Genomic DNA, 19,455 nt, shown 5'->3' on the forward strand with positions numbered 1-19,455 from the left:
AGAGGGAGAGAGAGAATCTCCAGCAAACTCTGCACCAAGGGGGTGCAGTGGTCAATCCCATGACCCCAAGATCATGACCTAGGCCAAAATCAAGAATTGGATGTTTAACCAACTGACATACCCAGGCACTCCCTGACTCTGACAATTAAGTCTAGGTAATCTTAGTTTTAGTGCTTTCCCCATAAATTAGATGAATTATATATACTTGTTCCATCTCCTCTCCCCATACAGAGTTGTTGGGGAGACCACATTTGATAAGAAATGGGAAGCAGCTCTATAAACTTCAAACACTAAACTCAGTGCAGTAGTAATTAGGGGGATGCTGGGTTGATTTTCACTTTTATTGTATTTAATGCTAAAAGGATTTGAAGTGCATTCTAGACAAAAGGGAAATTTCTGTTGGATATACCTTCAAAATATAATTTGATGACTTTTCACCATTACCTCTACTACTGATCTAGTCTGGACACCACCCTCTTACCTCCTTTAAGTTTTAATACCCTTTTCCAGATACATCAAATGGGATTGCTTTGGGTTGGTTTACTTTCCAGAGTGGTACTGCATAGAAACCTTCAAAAAATATTCTTGAAATTTAATTCCTTGATTCTTATGTAATTCTTTTTTTAAAGATTTTTTATTTATTTATTTGAGAGAGAGAGAGCACATGCTGAGTGGGGGAAAGGGGTAGAGGGGAAGAAGAGAGAGAGGAAGAGGAAGAGAATTCCAAGCAGACTCCCCACTGAGTGGAGAGCCTGACATGAAGCTCAATCCATGACCCTGATATCATGATCTGAGCTAAAATCAAGAGCTAGACACTTAACCACCTGAGTCATCCAGGTTCCCCAGATTCTTATCTAATTCTCGAATGCTGGAACCAATGGAACCCTCAGAGAGCTATCTCTGTACCTTTTTACATAAGGGGAAACTGAGACTCAGTAAGACAAGAGATTTCTTTTATGCCATACAAAAACTATGAGGCACAAGACAGGACCACAACAGGAGGACGTTGTTCTATGACAGACAAAAGCCTCTAGAAGACTGGAGAGGAATAAGGCCAATACATCTATGACTTAAGTTGCAGGGCTTCTAGGACTTCTGGCCATAGAATCCATGCTGCAGTTTCACAGAGACGGGTTAAATAGCTATATGAAGAAAAATGTAGTATGCTTTGAGTGTGATACTGTTTCCTAACACATTAACTTAACTGGTGGTGTGTCCACTTGGAGTCTCTGCTTCCACTCCATTTTCAGAATCTTCCCCAATTTGTCCTCCTACTTCTCTTAGTCTTTTGATCATATGATTCTCCTTTTCAAGAAAATTCTCCATTTTTTAACTCTGCTTGCCGAAATTCTACCAAGTCCACCATGAAATTCCTACTGATTGCCTCATCAGACATGTTCATTCCACTACACAATGTTTTTGTAGTTGGGTCATCACACTTGCTTTGTATTCATTTATTTTAAAATGTTTGTTGAGTACCTAGACCTCATTTAGACCTTATTTTTCAAATTTTAGTTCAGAGGGAAGATAGTATTAACTAAGAGAGACATAGTCCCCGAACTTGTGGAGTTTTTGCTCTATTAGGGGAGACAGGTAATAAGCAAGTGAATATAGAATTAATTTTCTGATAGTGGTTAAGTGTTATACAGAAAATAAACAAATAAAAAAATAAGATAGAGAGTAAGTTTTTGCAGGGACTCTGCAAAGAGAGACATCTCTGAAGCAGTGACAATTCAGGGAAGAACTGAATGACTGGAAGAAATCAGACCAACTGAAACAAAAGAAACGAGATACCAAGTAGAAGCACCACTTTGTTTGCAGGTCCTCAAGTGGGAACAAATATGGAATACTGGAGGAAAGGAAATGAAGTCAGCATGTCAGATACAAAGTTGCAGATAACAGGACAGAAAACAAGGGTATTGCAATCCTCCTAAGATGGCACAGAAAGGTGGGTTTTCTTTTCTTTTTCTTTTTTTTTAAGATTTTATTTATTTATTTGACAGAGCACGTGAGCACAAGCAGGGGGAGTGGCAGGCAGAAGGAGAGAGAGAGGCAGGCTCTCTGCAGAGAAGGGGAAGCCCAATATGGGACTTGATTCCCAGACTCTGGGATCATGACCTGAGTCATGGAGGCAGTGGCTTAACCAATTGAGCCACCCAGGAGCCCTGAAAGTTTTCTTTTAACTGGGACAGAAGTCAGTGGAGGGTTTCAAGTGAGGTTCTTCCATACATCTCCAGAGAATCACTGAAACCATCGAGTGTTTCTTAGACATTTTTGTGATTTTAGCAGGACTAAGACAGTGTCTTACAAATAGCAGGAATTCAACATATATTTGACAACCTGACTATGAAGTGCAATTTATGAGATGTTTTGAGTCCATTTAGGAAGGATTCCATTTAGCTGAAGTGGATACTCCATGTCATAACCTCTCAATTGACTAACATTATCTTCTGTGTTGCAAAATTACATTTTCTTCTTCCCAGTGGCATCCTTAGAATTTAGTAATAATTAGTACTATGTGGTGTTTCCAAAACACTAGTCATTCATGCACTTTCAATTTTTTTTTACTAAGTCCATGTACCATCTGTACAATTGAATAATAATATATTTCTCTAAAACAAAATACTTTTTTATTTAAATAAGCCTATTTTAAAGGGAAATATATACATATATTTATGTGTGTATACACACAAGCATACACATATACAGACAGATAAACATATGTCTGAGAGAAACATAAATACGCACATATATGCACATATAACACTATTGAGTATACATGAAATCATGGATGTGATATGCTAAATATATTTTTAAATCACATTAAAATGCATGATATAAAACAAAATTTAAATGTTCATTTATGTGTACACCAAATCACTTCATTAATGGTGTAAGTATCATCCTTTCAGAAACTATGGTCTTTATTCTATTAAAGCCACCTGGCTTTATTCTGAATATCCCAAGTCTCTACTCCTCAAATCAGGGCAAGGAGAAGAGTAGCTGGGTGGTAGGTAGTTACACACACCCAGTCAGAAAGAATAAATCAGGCTGCAACTTCTCCATTACTGGCAATGCAGTCTAGCCCATCATGGGTCAAATAGGTTCTCCAAGGTCAAATGTGACTGAATGGCAAGGTAAAGCAGCTTATGGTGAAGCATGGTTGAAGGGACCTGTTTGCTGAATGATGGATAGAGCAGTTTTCAATATAGTTGTCCCTATTAGAATGAGCCCCTTGGGAAACTGTCTTTCTCCTAGTGGAAATCACAGCAAAGTAACAAAGTTTAGGAGATAATTTGTCATCACAATGTTCCTCCAGTGACTCGTGGCCCTGGTTTGGATACTTTGATGATGTCTTTTGCAGCAGAAGGCAAGTTATGATTAATGTTAATGTCACAGAGCTAATATCCTTAATATAGGCCAGGTTATAGACATCAGAGGGCTTGGGATCTGGTTTTATTTAAGTTCTTTACCAAAGCTAACTCTCACAGAACTTTAATTTATGTTCAGAAGGAAGAACATCTGCAAAAAGACCAACAGGCCCTGTACCACAGGAAGTAGACATCCTGAAACTTTAAAACAGACCTCACACATACCCATCCCCACAAAAATGTCTCTGTGTTTCTCCCATATGAAAAACTCAATTCTAGGCACTGTGGGAGTAAGTAATAAACCTGATCTGTGAGGGGTTTCGCATGTAGCTTTCTCTATCTAGTACAAATCATGTCAAGAGATGAATGCCTTTAGCTTAAAGCAATAGCATTAATGACTTACAGGACCATAAACAGATAGAATGCAATGTTTGTTTCCTAACAAGTCCTCTGAGGACTGAAGTTTAGGGTTAGTGTCAAGGCTTAACAATATCATCAGAGACATAGGTCTATTTTAAATGTGTGTTTTGCTGTCTTTACCACACTGACTTATTAACTGAAAGGTAAAAGATGGTGGCTCCAGGAATGACATCTGCATGAAGGGCATAGAGAGGGGTCAAGGTGCAGAGGGCTGCTCTACTGCTTGTATTTTAGGGACCAAAACTCAGCCACCTGGCCAACTGTGACTAGCAGAGAAGCTAAACTATTAAGCAAAAGGTGGCCTATCAGTGAGTGACTAGAAATGATTTGAGGGCATACAAATCAAGTTTCTATTACATCAAATCTTTCTCCAGAGACTTTGGAACTAAGCCATGTGATTAGAGTGTGCACAATATCAATAACACTTTTATTAAACAGCACAGGGCAGGGGCGCCTGGGTGGCTCAGTGGGTTGAGCCGCTGCCTTCGGCTCGGGTCATGATCTCGGGGTCCTGGGATCGAGTCCCGCGTCGGGCTCTCTGCTCAGCAGGGAGCCTGCTTCCCTCTCTCTCTCTGCCTGCCTCTCTGTCTACTTGTGGTCTCTCTCTGTCAAATAAATGGATGGAATCTTTTAAAAAAAAAAAAAACAAAACAGCACAGGGCACAACAATCATGACAAAGAGTCAGTTTTCCCCAATCTGTTATCCTCAGTAAATCAAACATGTATAGGGCTATTAATAGGCAAATCTTTGTGAACCCTAGAGTTTAGATGAGCCACAATGTCTGGATATTAGTAGGTAGCTCTATAGTATGAGAGAAAAGAAAGAGTTTCAGCATTGAAGAGCCCTGGGTTTTACTCCTGTCTTGGTACCTGGTAGCTAACAACCCTAACCATAATCATACAATCTCAAAGTATTGTTTTCCCTGTCTACAAAACATCACTTACCTGTTTATAGGTTTCTTGTGGGAGTTATAATGTGTTTGTACATTATTTAGAACAGTGTGTGGCTCAAGATAGAAAAATAAATGGTTGCTTCTGGAATTAGATCTGCTTTTAATATCAGTTTGAGTTACATATTAGGGTCACCAGAGAAATTTTTTAAGAGTTAACTATGCTGAGATTTTGGACCTGGTCAAATCAAATTTTGGGTAACGAGGATCAGGAATTTTTATTTTTTGATAGGCTTCATTGGAAATTTGAGCACAAAGTTTGGTGTGAAAAATCAAAGAGGTCTGACTGCTTTTCCATGGTGAAAATATTTTCCACAGGGGAATATCAAGATGACTTTTTTTTTTAAAGATTTTTTAAAAAATTTATTTATTTGACAGAGAGATCACAAGTAGGCAGAGAGACAGGCAGATAGAGAGAGGAGGAAACAGGCTCCCCGCTGAGCAGGGAGCCTGATGTGGGACTCGATCCCAGGACCCCGGGATCATGACCTGAGCCGAAGGCAGAGGCTTTAACCCACTGAGCCACCCAGGCACCCCTCAAGATGAGTTTTTGAGGTTAAATGCAGAAAAAATAATTCTGCACTTAGAGAACATTAAGGTCAAATATGTTTTGAATATGTTATCCGAGGTTTTTAACCATTTTTCCTTATATGTCCCAACAGAATTCTGTATCACTGAATTATATTCAAACTAAAGAAAAAGAGCTAGAATACCTCCCCTTTCCTTCCTTCTTTCCTTTCTTCCTCCATTCTTTTTTCTTTTCCTCTCTCTTTCTCTCCCTTTCTCTCTCTCTTACTCATTCTCTCTCTTCCTCGTATAAGAGTCAGAGGGGAGTTCTCAGTATTTTTGCCTGGTAAATAATAATGGGGAAATGAACACCTAAGAACTGGTAATAAAGGAATAAATTCATGGACATTAACTGTAAGCCCATCTTTAAAACACAATGATATTTTCCTCACAATAAGTTTATTCTTATTAGATACAACTTAATTTGAATAATTAAAAATGAATTCACAAGTGTGCTCAGGGTGAGTTTTAGGTCCAGAGCTACTGGCTAGTATAGAAAAATACTTTAATGAACAAATCAAATTCTCTAACAGTTTCTTCAGCATGTATTATATTCCTGTCACCATGCTTGGGATGAACTAGAGAGACACAATATGTGTTCTCAGGAAGCTTAAACTCCAGGAACACAGACAGATACTCTACCCATGGTTATGCAAACAGTTATTTAAACATAACTGTAATAATTGTGGTGAGGAAAAAAAATTTAAGTCTCGTTGAGCAAGTATAACAAGGAGGGGTGGGCAAAAGAGCTGGGAGAAACCCTAAAGGTTAAGGGAACATTATAGGCCAATGCGAAAAAATAAACGAGTAAATATGAAGACATACTATATTGGAACCAGAGAAACGTTTACAACCTCCAGGGATGGCTAATGCTTCTGCAAAGCTCAGTAACTCAAGGGAGCCATATTTGTGGCAAAGGGAAAGCAGGTCAATTCATGCAATTTTGGTCTCAGGTAAGAAAAAAACAAATTCCGACAACTCTCTTCTCAGTGACTTTCATGTCTCAAATCAAATGTCATAAAAATTAAAGAAAGGAAGGGGAGAAAATATGTCCCCTTTTCAGAAAGCAAAAGAAACAGTGAAGATTTCACAATAGTAAATGTGTAAAGTGTATCTCAAATACTATTTGTTATGTATGCAGAGAAGCATATGTGCTCAAACACCTGCCAAAGAAGAGAATGACAAAGAAGAGAAGAGACAAAGAAGAGAATGACAATGGAAGGCTATTGAGAGCTCTGTGCAAACCTGCACAGAGATGAAAGATGATGAAAAGAATGGATGGATGCACAAGTGTGTGGGGGAGTCACTGTAGAGACAAAATGATGTAGTTACAACAGTTATGGTGGAGGTACCTACACCAATAAAAATAGCATTTGAGTATTTACAATGTGCCAGGCACTTTCCTGTGTACTTTACATGTATGAGCAGTGTGCATATTAAACTGAAAAGCTACAACAAATAGGTTGCTACTACAGATGGGTAAAAAACAAAAAACCAAACCAAAACAAAACAAAAATTACTAACCTAATACTTTCCAGGTCCCCTTCCTCCCCCTAATAGAGCTGATCACAGTATTGTTTCTACAAAGCTGCCTGGAGGAACCAATCTCTCTGCAAAAATGAGGACTGGCCCCCTCTTAGCTGGAGTACAACAATGCCATTCTTGGAGGCCACTGTGAAACAGCAGGGCCGAGCTCTGTGAGCATCTCATAAGGTAAGGCAACCAAAGGAAAGGAGAGATTCATAAGGTCTCAGACTTGCAAAGCCAGTTTCATTTTAACCAGGAAAGACTGGATTCAGTATGTAAAGAAAAAAATAAATGCTATTCTTTCTCCACAACAGTGGTTTGTGTTTGAGGATTATGTTGCTCTATAACTGGGTTCGTAATGTATATTCCATCTAGAAAATTTCCTCCATCTTTCAAAGCACACACATCTTCTCCCTCTTTCCCCACCCCACACTCCATACTACCGTTTTCTATCTGTCTCCATGTCTCTTTTCTGTCTTTCTGTTTCTTTCTCCATGCATCCCTCTCCCTCTCCTTCCCACTCTCCTCTTGGCTTATGTCTAACTCTCCAGCTTCCTCTCAGTAGCTTCCTCAATGGCCCAATACCTCCAGGCCCTTACCTCACTCTCTCAATTCCCTAGTTATTCCGCCTTCCCGACATCAATCCCAATCCCTCCCTCTAAATGTCTTCTACTTCTCCTCAGTGTGTCTTCCTTTCTCCCTGACACACAGAGTGCTTAATTCAACCTTGTTATCTAATGCTATGACAATTAACTGACAAAAATATTGCCTGGAAATCCTCTTTAATGTTGAGCTCTTTACAGCAGAAGTTCTAGAGTCACTAAAATGCATCATCAACTGCAGTTCAAAGAGGATCAGGATCATAGTAACTCACCTGCAGTTGTACCTAATGAGTTCTCAAGACTTAGTTAGCTCAACACTGACAGAAAGGAAAAAGCTATCCAATAATTATGTGAACTTTAAAGTAGGCCTCCTTATATGAAACCACATGATTAGGTGGTTGTTTACCCCTCAAAAAAAGTAATTTTTTCCTACTGTTGTTCAACAGATGTTGGCACCCTTGATTACTATGATTCTCACTTAAATCTAATTTCAAAGCTCTTTTCTCTTTGCTAAGAATCAGGTGGTACTCAAGCTTTTGGGAGAATAGAAGGGCTCATTTACTTTCTTTAGACAAGTTGGATTTCATTTTACTATGATGTTCCTTCAAGCAATGGTTCATTAAGATGAAACACATACTCAGGCATGGTTTTTGTGCTGTTTCTTACCCACAGATGGGTGTAGGCAAATAGTCCTTCATTTCTGAGAAAGAGAGAGAGAGAGAAATTATGAATTAATTAAGGGCGAGAAAGTCCAGAACCACCAAAATTTTCACTGCTGCATCATTTGGAGGAATAAAAATATGTACAATATTATTATTTTTAAATCTAATTTAATTTTTTTCAGTGTTTTGAAATTCATTGTTTATGCACCACATCCAGAGCTCCATGCAATACATGCCCTCCATAATACCCACCACTAGGCTCACCCAACTCCCTGCTCCTTTCCCCTCCAAAATCCTCGGTTTGTTTCTGAGAGTCCACAGTCTCTTATGGTTTGTCTCCCTCTTTGGTTTCCCCCAACTCACTTCTCCTCTCCATCTCCCAATGTCTTCCGTGTTATTCCTTATGCTCCACAAGTAAGTGAAACCATATGATAATTGACTCCCTCTGCTTGACTTATTTCACTCAGCATAATCTCTTCCAGTCCCCTCCATGTTGGGTTTTCATCCTTTCTGATGGAGGCATAATACCCCATTGTATATATGGACCATATCTTCTTTATCCATTCATCTGTTGAATGGCATCTTAGTCCTTTCCACAGTTTGGCGACTGTGGCCATTGCTGCTATGACATTGGGGTACAGATGGTCCTTCTTTTCATTACACCTGTATCGTTAGGGTAAATACCCAGTAGTGCAATTGCAGGGTCATAAGGTAGCTCTATTTTTAATTTCTTAAGGAATCTCCACACTGTTTTCCAAAGTGGCTGCACCAACTTGCATTCCCGCCAACAGTGTAAGAGGGTTCCCCTTTCTCCACATCCTCTCCAACACACATTGTTTCCTGTCCTGTTAATTTTGGCCATTCTAACTGGTGTAAGGTGGTATCTCAATGTGGTTTGATTTGAATCTCCCTGATGGCTAATGATGATGAACATTTTTTCATGTTTCTGTTAGCCATTTGTATGTCTTCTTTGGAGAAGTGTCTGTTTATGTCTTCTGCCCATTTTTTTTGATGTGATTATCTGTTTTGTGTGTGTTGAGTTTGAGGAGTCCTTCCTAGATCCTGGATATCAGCCTTTTGACTATAGTGTCATTTGCAAATACTTTCTCCCATTCCATGGGTTGCCTCTTTGTTCTGTTGACTGTTTCCTTTGCTGTGCAGAAGCTTTTGATCTTGATGAAGTCTCAAAAGTTCATTTTCACTTTTGTTAGTTGCTATGGCTTGTGTCGACAACGTTACTGCCTATGTTCTCCTCTAGGATTTTGATAGATTCCCACCTCATGTTGAGGTCTTTCATCCATTTTGAGCATATCTTTGTGTATGGTGTAAGAGAATGGTCAAGTTTCATTCTTCTACACATAACTGTCCAATTTTCCCAGCACCATTTATTGAAGAAACTGTTTTTTTTTTCCCCCACTGGATATTTTTGCCTGCTTTGTTGAAGATTATTTGACCATAGTGTTGAGGGTCCATATCTGGTTTCTCTACTCTGCTCCACTGGTCTATATGTCTGTTTTTGTGCCAGAGCCAAGCTGTCTTGGTGGTCACAGTTTTGTAGTAAAGCTTGAAATCAGGCAATGTGATGCCCCTAGTTTTTGTTGTTGGTTTTTTTGTTTTGTTTTGTTTTTTTGAGGAACTAAAAAAAAGGAATTCGTTTATTGAGGGCAAGAAGATGCAAACAATATAAAACTCAAAAGCTTATCTGACTTTAATTTCTCTGCTTCTCAAATGGGGTTTGGATTTTATCTGTACATTTTCTGAGGGTCCCCAACTGCCAATGGAATACTTTATACAGGGGGAAGCTGTGGGACAGATTCCTTAAGAGACACTTCAGAAGAACTCTCATTGGGCAGGAGTAGTGCTCAATATTGCCTACTTCTTCCTCTTCTGCTTCATGTGTACTACAAAATAGTCATTGCATGCAATGTTGAGCCCCACGATTAGTGAAAAGCAGCTCTGGAAGCCCACTTTGCCATCTCGGCACTGGTCGAGGTCTTTCATTATTTTGTCCATGGTCAGAGGGTCTTACTGATTTTTCAAAAAATCCTGCGAACTCCTTTTCCATGAGTACTTGCAGGTCCTCCTTTGTTAAGTAGCCTTTATCCCTAGCAAACTTGTGAAATGTGAACATCATGGTTTCCATGGCATTTTCCATTTGAGACGGCATTTTGGTGAGGTCTGTTGAAACCTTGGTCCAAAGCACAGTGAGGATGATTGGTTGGCGGGATGCACCTGTTTTTTTTTTTTTAACATTTCCTTAAGAATTTGGGGTCTCTTCTGGTTCCATACAAATTTTAGGATTGTTTGTTCCAGCTCTTTGAAAAATGCCAGAGGAATTTTGATTGGGACAGCACTGAAAGTATAGATTTCTCTAGGCAGTACAGACATTTTTAACAATGTTTATTCCTCCAATGCATGAGTACGGAATGGTCTTCCATCTTTTTGTGCCTTCTTCAATTTCTTTCATGAGTGTTCTGTAGTTCCTTGAGTACAGATCCTTTACTACTTTGGTTAGGTTTATTCCTAGATATTTTATGGTTCTTGGTGCTACAATAAATGAAATCAATTCTCTAATTTCCCTTTCTATATTTTCATTGTTAATGTATAAGAAAGCAACTGATTTCTGTACATTGATTTTGTATCCTGCCCCATTACTGAATTGCTGTATGAGTTCTAGTAGTTTGAGGGTGGAATCTTTTGGATTTTCCATGTAAAGTATCATGTCATCTGTGAAGAAAGTGAGTTTGACTTCTTCTTTGCCAATTTGAATGCCTTTTACTTCTTTTTGTTGTCCAATTGCTATTGCTAGGACTTCTGGTACTATGTTGAATAACAGTGGCAAGAGTGGGCTTCCTTGTCGTGTTCCTGATCTCAAAGGGAAGGCTGTCAGCTTTTCCTCATTGAGGATAATATTCTCTGTGGGTTTTTCATAGATGGATTTTATGAAGTTGAGGAATGTTCCTTCTATCCCTATATTTTGAAGAGTTTTAACCAGGAACGGATGCTGGATTTTGTCAAATGCTTTTTCTGCATCAATTGAGAGGACTATGTGGTTCTTGTCTCTTCTCTTATTAATATGTTCTATCACACTGATTGATTTGCAAATGTTGAACCACCCTCGCATCCCACGGATAAATCCCACCTGGTCATGATGATAAACATTTTAATGTACTGTTGGATCTTATTACCTAGGATCTTGTTGAGAATCTTGGCATCCATATTCATCAGGGCTATTGGTCTGAAATTTTCCTTTTTGGTGGGGTCTTTGCCTGGTTTGGGGATCAAGGTAATGATGGATTCATAAAAAGAGTCTGGAAGTTTTCCTTTTGTTTCTATTTTTTGAAACAACTTCAGGAGAATGGGTATTATTTCTTCTTTGAATGTTTGGTAGTATTCCCAGGGAATCTGTCATGTGCTGGGCTCTCATTTTTTGGGAGATTATTGATCACTGCTTCAATCTCTCTACTAGATATTGGTTTATTCAGGTTGCCAATTTCTTCCTGATTCAGTCTTGGAAGTTTCCAGGTTTCCAGGAATGCATCCACTTCATCTAGGTTGCTTAACTTATTGGCATATAATTGTTGATAATAATTTCTAATGATTGTTTCTATTTTCTTGGTGTTAGTTGTGATCTCTCCTTTTTCATTCATAATTTTATTAATTTGGATCCTCTCTCTTTTCTTTTGGATTAGCTTGGCCAATGGTTTATCCGTATTATTATTTTTTTTAATTTCTTTTCAGCATAACAGTATTCATTGTTTTTGTACCACACTGTTTTAGTGACTCAATATGTAGAGATTCTTGTAGAAATTCTGTTCTGAAGTAAGTCATGTGTAATTAGAATGGTGAATTCAACACTATTTAGATTCGCGTAACACCAGGTGTACTGGATGATTTGGAGCCCACCAGATTCCCTTTCCAGGCTGGTACATCTATCCATAAATTGTGTGTTGGCTGATAATGGCTTAGAGCTGACCCTTTCTCCAGAGCAGTGCTTCTCAAAATGTGGTCCCTGGACCAGGGTATCAGCATCACTTGGGAACTTGAAATGCAAAAACTTGGATCCCACCTCAGACTTGGCAGATCAGAAACTTGGGTTGAGACCCAGCTATCTGTGTTTTATTTTATTTTATTTTATTTTATTTTTTCCAGCTATCTGTTTTTTAATAAGTCCTCCAGGTGATTCTGATTAACACTTACAGTTTGAGAAACATTGCTCCAGAAAATTCCCTTTAGGTCAAAGAAAGCCTATCAAAAGAAGTGCTACCAAGGAATCTGTCATGGTAATATCAAGACAGGTATACTTAAGCAACTTCAATACCCAGATCTCTCTGAATGCTCTGGTCCACCCCTTTAAGTAAGATGGATTCTTGCTTGAAGATTCTGAAAATGCATAAATGGATACAGGTGGCTTATAAGACAGTGCTTGGTCTCCTCGTGTTCCACATCCCCTAGTTTCCTGGTCATTAGAAAAATAATCAGAAATAATCCCAGCATAACCTGACCAGAGTAGTGCTGGCTTGCTAAGTGAGGAGAGGAGTTATATGTTGGAAAATGCTGCAGGACCAGCTAATATATACTATTAGGAACTAGAAGAGTGTATGTGGAAATAGGACTTCAGTGTTAGGTCAAAGGAGGAGGGGTCAGAATAAGAAGGCAGATAATAGAAAATTTTTTCATATGGGATACTTTCCTATTTGACATCTTGACAAGGATCCTATGGGCTCCATCCTTAAACAGTGTTGGAATGGCTCTTAGAAGGAGACATACCAAAATGCCATAGCAGAAAGTAACTTATGGTCATGGCTATTGATCTAACAAAAGTTAGATTTCCAATCTTTCTAACAGAAGTCCCCCTCAATGCCTAACAGGCAAGAATATCAAAAGCAATTTGCCTTTAAATGGGACAAACAAGAGTATATACATTAATGCTGTTACAGGATTTTAAGTTTTCTACTTTACCACAGTTTATTTCAATATTGTAGACATTTTGCAGAAGAGAAAATGTGCCCACAATATTAATAATATTATGTTCATCAGACACATTGGGCAATAAGCAGCAAGTTCTCAAGATATCTTAGTAAGATGGATGTTTACCAGATGGTAGAGATTGTATTATGAAGATTTAGGATCCTGCTACATCAGTAAAGTTTTCAGAGGGCCTAGTAGTTTGGGACATGTCAAGACTAATCCTTCTAAATAAGGAAAAAAGTATCAGTCTTGACTCCTCTTACTCCTAAAAATGATTCACAATGCATGATAATACAGGCTGGGTATCTGTGGCCCACCTTCCCAATTTCATATATTAAATCCAAATGCCCAGTGTGATTACATTTGGAGATGGGACATTTGGGACATGATTAGGTCATGAGAACAAAACCCTTATGCATAGGATTAGTGCTTTTATAACAGAGAACTCAGAGAGCTACTTCTTCCCTTCCTTCATGAGGCCATCATGAGAAAAGGGCCAACTCTGAACCAGAAAGTGGGTTCTCACCAGACACTGAATCTGCCAGTGCCTTGATCTTGAATTTCCCAGCCTCTAGACTGTAAAAAATAAATTTCTGCCATTTATAACTCCCAATATAATGCATGTTGTTGCAGCAGCCCAGATGGACTAGCACACATGATAAGCTGCTAATAATTCATAGCTTATTTCCTTCTTCTTTGGCTAACCAGGGACTGAGCCTATGAAGTTATTTATACTTTCTCCTAGGGGAAGCCTTCACCTAATGAATAACTAACTGGGTTATATAAATATTCCTTCTTCTTGCCTTATAGTGGGATCAATTCTCTGGATAAATTCATACTTTAGAGATCTCCTTGGAATCATGCCAAAACTATGCTGCAGTGGGAGTCATGTCCTCACTTAGCACCTTCCCCTTACCCCACCTTGCTTTCTTCATTCCCCTTCTCCCATGAGCATTCCCTCAGTAAGACATATGCATCAGAATCCCTGACTCAGGCTCTGCTTCTAAGGAATTTAATCTAAGACACTGATGCCATCAAAACAAGCACTTTTCTAACATCCAAATGACACTTTCAATATTTCCCCAAGCTCCATTTTAAAAAATAATAATAATGAATTTTATACAGCAACTGGTCAATCTACTCTTTACTAAACAGAATATAAAATGGTAGCTAAGAAAAAGTGCTAGGACTCAAATAGCTGTTATGGTAAAATCCCAGTTTCAGCATATATTATTTTATTATTTTGTGTAAGTCTGGGCAAGTTATCTAATCCAAGCATCCATTTCTTCACCTCTTAGATGTGGATAAAAAAGTTTTTACTTTCAAGATTGTATTTCATAATACCTCCATATTATAAGTGTTTAACGTAAGTTTATAACTAATGTCATTCCTGTAAACATCAACACACCGCCATCATCATATCATAATCATCGTTATGATAAATAGCTCCATATAACTATATACTCCCCTATCCATGCAGGAAAAGAAAACAAACATCCAGATGGCTTTTTTTTTTTTTTACTATTTACATAGCTAATTTCAAAAGAATCCTGTTTTTATTTCACTCTTGATTATGCTTTTGATATTCTTCGGTTCTTTCTTGGACTGAAATACTAACTTACCAGAAGCCACTGATATTGACATTGACATATGGAGGCCAGATATAACCTAAGCATAGCATAAGTCACTGACATCTGCATGAATGATGTTGAGAGTTGAAATAATCAATTCAAGACAAGAACATTTTTTGGAATCCCATGGTACCCAAAAGTACTGGGTATGTGCCAACATGCTGTGCTTCACTTGGCTTATGTATAAGAAATTCCATAAAACCTTTTTAAAAACATCAGACAGAAATTTTTAATGCTCAATTTATTCCTAAAAAGTAAATTCCCTGAGGTTAGAATAAATTAGTCCTCCAAATGTCAATGTCAGAATGATTGGCTTTTGGCAAACTAGTATTTGATTAAAAAAAAAAAATATATATATATATATATACACACACACACACACACACAAAAACAGAATACCCTGACACAAAACCCAAGTGTGTTAAACAATGTAAAATATGAATAGGGAAAAAGAATTTTTTCTACCATGAGTTGTATAAAAACAGATGATAAAATGTAGCAGAGAGATCATTAAAAAATGCTATGTTTCCTAAGGATGAAAATTATGTGATTAATTACTCTACTTTTAGACTAGTCAGAGGTTGGTTTCTATATTCATCAAATTCAGCAAAGAACTAGACTCTCTACTTACATATATTGCTATGTATGTACACAGGGCATGAGGAACTTGGGTCTAAAAGTAGAACTGCAAATAGAAATCTCATTTAAATGTAAAACCTGTTAGTATCAACATTACTCTCAGAACCTCATGAACTCTATAGTATTTGCATGACAACACAGGTTTAGATCATATATAATATTAATAGTTCTCACATTGTAAGCCATATCTTTCTGCATTCTCTGACTTTTCTTTCCATCAATGTATATTGTTTTTCTCTGTGACTTTATGACTGCATCAAGAACTCATCAAAGGGGTTCAATGACAATGAAACAGATGATGGAAAAAAGCACTAGAATACTTTGCTAAAATGGGCACATTAGCTGAAAATGTACAAGAATATCAATTTGCCCAGTAAATTTTTCTTCAAAAAGTAATAAAAGATAACAGGTATATTTGTGCCTTAATACAGTGTTTCAGCTTGAAATTGGAAGAATCAGAAATTACATTGGCAGAGCACCATAACACAAATGTTTATGATGTATCAGTGGATAAACACATTGCAGTGTTTGGACAATGGAATATTACATAACAATAAAAAGAATAAACAATGTTATATGCTGCAATAGGGTTCTATCCCTAAAATAGTATATTTAGTGAAGAAATTAGATACCCACAAACATACACGGTATGATTCCATTCTTTCACATATGATTCTATGGATTTCAGAGGCAAAACAGATCTATTGTGGGGGCGCCTAGGTGGCTCAGTGGGTTAAAGCCTCTGCCTTCTGCTCAGATCATGATCCCAGGGTCCTGGGATCGAGCCTTGCATTGGGCTCTCTGCTCAGCGTGGAGCCTGCTTCCTCCTCTCTCTGTCTCTGTCTGCCTCTCTGCCTACTTCTGATCTCTGTCTGTCAAATAAATAAATAAAATCTTTAAAAAAAAAACAGATCTACTGTGAGATTTAAAAAAATCTATATGAAGTGAAAGAGAAGACAACATTAACTCTTTTGAAGATGGAAGAATAAGTGATAGAAAGTGAAACCAGGAGAATTCATTTGGGGTGATGAGAAAATTCTATGTCTTGATTTCTATGGTGGTCACTTTGGTGTATACATGGAAAAAAGTCACCGAATGGTGCATTTAAGATTTACATATTCAAGCCAATGGAGATTATACTCTAATAAAATATTTTAAAATAAATTTTAAAAAACAAAGCAACAGAATACAAAAGGAAATCAGATTTAGAACAGGAAATGCATCTAAATGAACAATGAGGAAACAAGAATGGTGTGGAATAGCTAAGTTTTGTCAGTTTTTTGTTAGTCATAAGTTAGAAAAGCTTTTGGTTTTTGGATCAAGTTCACTAGTAACTTCAGGCAGGCTGGAACTAAATACCTTCAAATAGCCAGTCAGATGTGGACTTTTTTGTTCAACCATGGTCATTCTCTGAGGATAAATTTTGGTGTCCATAAGAAATCTAAGAAAGACCAGTCTGAGCTCTGTGTTGACATCAGATCCTGGGATCAACATCTCAAAGGTTCAGATTGGTCCACTTTGTTGCAAGTCTTCAGTAAAGCATGCCCAGGGTCCTGCTTATGGTTTAGTCCCTGCCAGTCTGTCCACCAGTGATCCAACCCCCTCCAATGGTCTTCAGTTTGTTCTAACATGTTGAAATACTATTTGTTACTTCTTGCCCCTTGTAAATTCTGCTGTCACTAAATGGAACCCTTCTACCTCTTATTTAGTAGGTCAACTACTATTTGTTCTTTTTTTTAAATTTTTTTTTATTTTTTTCAGCGTAACAGTATTCATTATTTTTGCACCACACCCAGTGCTCCACGCAATATGTGCCCTCTATAATACCCACCACCTGGATCCCCCAACCTCCCACCCCCTGCCCCTTCAAAACCTTCAAATTGTTTTTCAGAGTCCATAGTCTCTCATGGTTCACCTCCCCTTCCAATTTCCTTCAACTCCCTTCTCCTCTCCATCTCCCCTTGTCCTCCATGCTATTTGTTATGCTCCACAAATAAGTGAGACCATATAATTGACTCTCTCTGCTTGACTTATTTCACTCAGCATAATCTCTTCCAGTCCTGTCCATGTTGCTACAAAAGTTGGGTATTCGTCCTTTCTGATGGAGGCATAATACTCCATAGTGTATATGGACCACATCTTCCTTATCCATTCATCTGTTGAAGGGCATCTTGGTTCTTTCCACAGTTTGGCAACCATGGCCATTGCTGCTATAAACATTGGGGTACAGATGGCCCTTCTTTTCACTACATCTGTATCTTTGGAGCAAATACCCAGTAGTGCAATGGCAGGGTCATAGAGAAGCTCTATTTTTAATTTTTTGAGGAATCTCCACACTGTTCTCCAAAATGGCTGCACCAACTTGCATTCCCACCAACAGTGTAAGAAGGTTCCCCTTTCTCCACATCCTCTCCAACACATGTTGTTTCCTCTCTTGCTAATTTTGTTCTTTAAAGATTACCTCTCTCGACACGTACTTTTGTCACTTAATGCCCTCTACTAGTGATGTTCACATATACCCCTCTCCACCTGGCTTATCTCATGAGCACAATTCATCCTCTGCCATGATGATAATCAACTCTTTCGCCTGATTGTCTTTACTGTCTCCAATACACCATGAGGTTTTTTTAGGGAAGGCATTAGCATCGTATCTCTTATCTCTGGAGCATATCAGAATTTCTGGGGTGTATTCAACTAAAGTTTGTTGAAGATATGTTTAATAAAGGGACTTCAAAATACATCACAATTTGCCCTCCTCCCATGTGTCTTTCCAAGACTTCCTAAAATTCAACAAGACAAAGTAGTATTTTTGTCTGAATTGTGAATTCTAAGAAAGGTAGTCAGCAATTTTACAATATTAAAGAGGTTTGAGTGTTAGAGGTTAGGGAAGTAATTTTCCAAGTCAAATTACAAATAGCAAAATAGACTTAGTGCTTAGGAAACTGCAAAACAACCCCTTTAACAACTGACTGGGGAAAAAAAATTCTATTTAAAGTTAAAAGGTCATTTTTACTTGAAAATTTCAATTAACCTAATAGCACACACCTAATGTCATACATACAGTGCCTGAAAAAGCCCTTATCTGATTTAGTAGGGTCTTTTTTCTTCTTCTCCAAATGAGGAGAGATTAACAAACATCTAATTTTTGTTAAGAACATTAAAGAAACCCCTTCAACCTCTCAATTTTTGTAGCTGATTTTTCTTCCTGCCATCCATTTGGCTAACTTAATGACCCTTTAAATTCTTACTACTGCTTTGCTTTCATAGTCGGCCCTGAGTTTAATAGTTTCAAGTGCTTCTGTTCATGCTTAGTTCAAATTCATGACACTTTTTAATTCTACTAGGTGCAGCTATTTAAAGCCTTAGTGGAGTCTGTGGGTTCCTGCAATGACCCACTGCCCATAAAGAAGGAGAGCCTGGTCTCAGTCTTGATTCAATGGTCTTCTTCTAGGCAATGCACCAAGTCAATGCTCTCCTGCATGCTGAAAACAGAAACTGTTTCCCTTTCTTTCTGTTAAGGAAATAAATAGTTATTGTGCTGGAAAAAGGAGAAAACGCTATTGTTCTGGAAAGAGGAGAAAAGTTGGTTTTGAACAGTTCAATTTCGAAAATAGGGATTTTCAAAGAGTTATAATATTTGTGAATTTTCCTCCTCCTTACTCAATGTGTACATTTCTTCCTTTCTTTCAACTTCTGATTTTAAACTTTACTTCTCCCAGATTCCCTTTCTTGCTTTTCTTCTTTGGTATCTCCTCCAATAATTTCATTGTTTTCTATCTCTGTCTTCTATATGAGTGAAGTAAAGATGGGTATTTTTAAAAATATTTTTGGTCTATTTTACAATTTATGACTGTTCTGAAATTTTGCTATACTTGTGATTCTATCTCTTTATTGTCTCCCCTGGGTGCTTACTCACAGCAGGAGTTATAGTTCTTTCTGTCTACGTTACACACACTAACACACTTAGCCACACACTCATGTAATTTTCCCCCAGTGGATAATCAGAGAACACTAGGGCATTAGCAGTTCTCACTAATCATTTAAACCTATCCTCTCATTTTCTATAAGAGAACACTGAAGTAGGAAAAAAAATGCCTACTCAGCACCTAACTAGT

The 19,455-nt window shown here is 37.9% G+C and overlaps 1 protein-coding gene and 1 pseudogene across 5 annotated transcripts in view; both read right to left on the reverse strand.

Moving 5' to 3' along the window:
• GRM7 (glutamate metabotropic receptor 7) overlaps positions 1-19,455 on the reverse strand; it is a 902,298-nt gene that overhangs the window by 418,635 nt on the left and 464,208 nt on the right. The gene's annotated exons all lie outside the window — the stretch shown is intronic.
• LOC122909245 lies at positions 9,972-10,319 on the reverse strand (annotated as a pseudogene).

Source organism: Neovison vison, chromosome 6 (genome assembly GCF_020171115.1).
Source record: "Neovison vison isolate M4711 chromosome 6, ASM_NN_V1, whole genome shotgun sequence".
Classification (NCBI taxonomy): domain Eukaryota; kingdom Metazoa; phylum Chordata; class Mammalia; order Carnivora; family Mustelidae; genus Neogale; species Neogale vison.